Source organism: Rhinolophus ferrumequinum, chromosome 4 (assembly GCF_004115265.2).
Source record: "Rhinolophus ferrumequinum isolate MPI-CBG mRhiFer1 chromosome 4, mRhiFer1_v1.p, whole genome shotgun sequence".
Classification (NCBI taxonomy): Eukaryota; Metazoa; Chordata; class Mammalia; order Chiroptera; family Rhinolophidae; genus Rhinolophus; species Rhinolophus ferrumequinum.
Genome location: NC_046287.1, coordinates 28,623,174 through 28,627,608, shown reverse-complemented (window position 1 = coordinate 28,627,608; position 4,435 = coordinate 28,623,174).

Below are 4,435 nucleotides of genomic sequence, written 5' to 3'. Positions count from 1 at the left end.
AGTGTGATCTTCCTGTTTCTCATAATATTCAGTAAGCAAAAAAAGAATGAATTATGCCTTATTTCTAGTTACTATAAGTCTATCAAATTTTCATGACTTTAGGGGCATGGGCTAGAACGAGGCACTATCACACAACCATCAGTGAAGTTTCAGATCCTAGATTCTCTCATTTATAATCACTCCTCTGATTTATGAATCATGTTTCAGTTGCAGAAGTTGATAATAAGTACAAAAAGTTGTCAAAGCAGAAATAATGTCATAATTAAACTTTTAATAGGAATAGTGTCCAAATTCAAAATAGTCGATTTTTGCTGTTATACTTTAGAAGGATAAATGCATTTTCATAAAAGCCTCATTAAGTATGCATCACAGGGATGTACACATTTGTCAGATTTCTTAAAATTGTGTACTTATGCCCTGTCCATTTACCTATATATAAATCATACCTTAATGTAAAAAGAATTTTAAAACATCCTTAATTGTAGGTTACAAAGAGCTACAGTCAAATAAGAGAAAAATCCAAGAAATAGAAATGCTCAGGCTGTTTTCTATTGATTTGTGCAGTCATTTTAAATCTTCTTTTCTTCAACCACTATTTGATCATTGGATCCGTTCCTAGGGGAATGTGTGGAGAAGCAATTGAACCAACTCTTTCTGTGTTTTTCACATACCTTGTCCCTCAGCATTCATGATTTAGAGAATGCAAGGTAGATTTTTGAAGGGTACATTCATATCAAGGGGACTACATAAAAGTATTAGCTTTTTTGTGGTTAAAGGGGCTTTTCTTTGTTCTCTTACCAGGGAAAAAAGTTTGCTTTGGGCGAGTTCCCCATGGCAAAGCTCTTTGAGGAATGAATTCTGAAGTGCATTCAACCATTCAACCATGTCTTCAGGACCACCTTCTAGTTAAAGCATTTTAAATGGATAGTGGGACATTGTCCTTCACCACCCTTTCTGTCTTTGATGGGTGATTTTAGCCAATCTGAGATTTTGATACACTTCCTAGGAAACTTCAAAAAGTGCCTTAATGAAAGTAATTTTGTAAAAGATTCCACATGTACTAAGTAAAAAAAAAATTCTTTATAAATGCTAACTACAAAATTAATTCAAACTCAAAAGTTTTCAGTGAAGGAGCATTCACATGTGATACAAGTTTTTGCTCCTATTTACAAATGAAATTTACACAAGATGTTAACTACTGGTGAATTTATAAATAAATTTATCAATAAGGAACTTTACAAGTCATAAGGTGAAAAAAAAGCAAAACAAAAAGCAACCTTGTATCTGTGGTAGTATTGTACAGGACATGAATAGAGAAAGCAAAAAAGAAGAATCATGTTCTCACTTTTCTGCTCTTCAGGGTCAGTTAGGTTGTCTGTCAGACTGCTGTGTTAGAGCAAGAAGTAACTTTAGAGATCATCTAATCATTTCCCTCCATTTTACAAATGGGGAACCTAAGACTGAATTTCTTGTGGCTTGATTAAGGTCATTCATGAGGATCAAATAATAAATCTTTCACATGGTTACCTTTACATTTTCAGTCAATTTAAGATGAAACTTCAAATAAATATTACCGATGTCTAAAACACTGCTCTCTCAAAATAAGAAAAAACTCTGTTCAGACTCTATGTATTTAAATTAATCAAGAGTACAGTCTGTGTAACCAGATAGTCTTGGATTCAAATCCTGGCTCCAAATCATAGTCCCACAACTAACTAGCCATGTGACCTTGAGTGAATTTTTGATACTATATTCCACTACCTGTAAAACCATGAAAAACAATTTCTAACTCAAAGACTGCTGTGAGGGAGTATATGAGACCCTGTAATGAGGTGCCTAATATAGATAGTAGGCCCTATAATAGGTAGCCAATAATTGTATTTTAAATTCCAGATGAGGAATGTGTATATTTACCTTAAAATTATTTGGTTTTGCTCTTGAGCCCTACAGCTAGAGTTACTAAAATATAATTAAATAACTTAAAATATAATTATCAGATCTATAAAAAATATTTCTTTGAGCTTAACTTGTGGCCCGTATTGTGATGGTACCAAAACAACACTCAGTTTTTCAGGATTGTACCTATCGTGAAAAAGAAATTCACATGAAATCAATAGAAACCCATAAAAGTCTCTATGTGATCAAGTGCTCAAAGATGTTTAACGGTGTTACAGTGCTATGAGAAAAAGGAAGAGGTAGATCTCAGTGAAGCTTAGAATAGACATCTAGGACTGAGTGGAAGAAAGATGAATGCAAGTGGTGATGAAGATGGAAGAGTGAATGGGAGAGAAAGTGGCCCTATCTGTAGGGTTTCTATGTATGGTGGGAAGAAGGCTTGTATATGAAGTCACGTCCAAAACTGAGCAAAATATTCATACTCCAAATGAATGTATGGAGCACCCATATCATTCCTCATTCACATAACACTGTATATTGTTACTTAGATCGGCTTTGAAGCAACTGAATGTTGACCTTGTTCTTACCCAGACAGGGAGGATAAGTGCTACGCTCAAAATAGCCAGATTTGGAATTAGCACTCACAACCCTAGGCCATATTTCACATTCCTTTCGCCTTACTCCTTAACATTGTTCTTTAGACAATATTTCACACTTAAAATTCACCTTTTAAAAATACAAATTGATTTTCCACTTCCACTTTCCCAAAAAGCATAGGAGTCAAAAATTCAAGTTTGTGTCCCATCTGTGCCATGAACGAGCTGTGAAGCCAGGAGTGAGCCACCTAGTCTCTACATGAGTTGAGTTGCTACATGAAATGGTTCTTTTTGGGTCAGAAATTTCACAGACCCAACAAGTTGACTGTAAGACAGCAGTCAACGTGCATCGCACAGGTTGAATTTCTGACTTCTGTTTTATAAAATCGTTGGGAAAAACTGTCAGCCTATTGTTTCTCTCTCTCCCATAAAAATTGAGTTAAAGGGTGGATAGGAAAAAGTTATTTTATGGCTCTGCCTGATAAACATCATCCTGAATTTGTACGGCAGCTTTCTGATTATTTTCCTGTCCCCTGTAGGTATCAGGTCTCTCAACAGGATAAAAATCCCTGAGGTGGCCTGACAATAACACTTCAGGCCATAGCACGGAAAGAGTACAGCAGCTGCTAGAGATGGTGAGGGAAGGACTGTAGTCCTCTCCTAGGGCAGTGAGGGGGCTTCAGAAGAAAGGGTTAGGCTCTTCCGTTTTGGGATGGATGTGGACTGGAAATTGAAGAACAAAATAAAAACAGAGCGAAGAGCAGCGCCCCCCAAACCAACCAGGTCTTAGATATCAAGCGGGATATTTAATGGAAAGAAAAGTCACAGACATGAAAAGTCCATGTTAACACGTTTAATAGAGAACCCAAATGCGTCACCGAGTGCGTAGAAACTTGTCCTCGTGTTAATAATTCAGATCTGTGACGAAGTGCCTCCCTCATATCTGGCTGAGAAGTGACTCTCCTCTCCAGCGGGCAGCTCCTGCTGATGCCGTCCAGGCGTCTCCCAGGAAGGAAAGGTTTCCGCGCAGTCGGAAGGCGCGGGAGGAGTCTGGCGGTGATTGATAGGGAAGGGACGAATGAATATAAGTACTTATCTAGGAACAGCAGAGACTGGGAGTAAGCTGCAGGGGCTACACGGTCTGGCATTCCCTCCGCGTTTCGTCAGAGCCAGACCCGCCTGCAGCTGAAGGGAGGTGCGCTCTGCTCCCGGCGCTGGACAGACCGAGCTGTGCGAGCCCAGCACTTCCCGAGAAGGAAGTCCTCGCTGGTCGCTCCGCGCCTGGTGCGTCCCATTCGCGAGGTAAACATTCTGGCTTAGCGTTGAATTAAAATCAGTGATTGAACCTTGTCCTGGGGTTTAAGCTTGGATTACTAGTTTGGGATATCTATATCTATAGATATAGATATCCCAAATTATATGTATTCCCCCAAAATAATAGTATATAATATACATATATTACAAACACAGCGAGTTGAAGTTGCAGTAAAGGAGGGCGTTTGGAAGGGACAGAAGCTTCGGAATTAATGCTGATAGTCTTCCGAAGTCGAACGGAGTTAAGAAGCCAGATTTTCCGAGCCAGCCGGCGCACTCCTGCTGGCGCCTAGGCACCTGAGCGCAGGCAGCCGGAGAGCAGCGGCTTTCACCCACCAGGAGTCTTGGCGTTCAGAGACGCGGTATCGGAGTTCCCCGCGGAGCCAAATGCAGAAATGGGCTCATGCCCTTGGCCTCCGGATGCCTTGATTTCCCCAGTCCCCACGCGTCCTTAGCCAGAATGTACATGCTTACTCAGGGCACGTCAAGAAGCCCGAGAGTTTTGCCTTGGATACCCACCCTTTCTCCACCCCCCCCACAGCACTCCTTCCAGAGCGCCCCGCCCCACTGCGAGTTATTTACCATCAGGGGTGGGGGGGGAGGGCGGGAGGAGGACGCAGGGGAGAAAA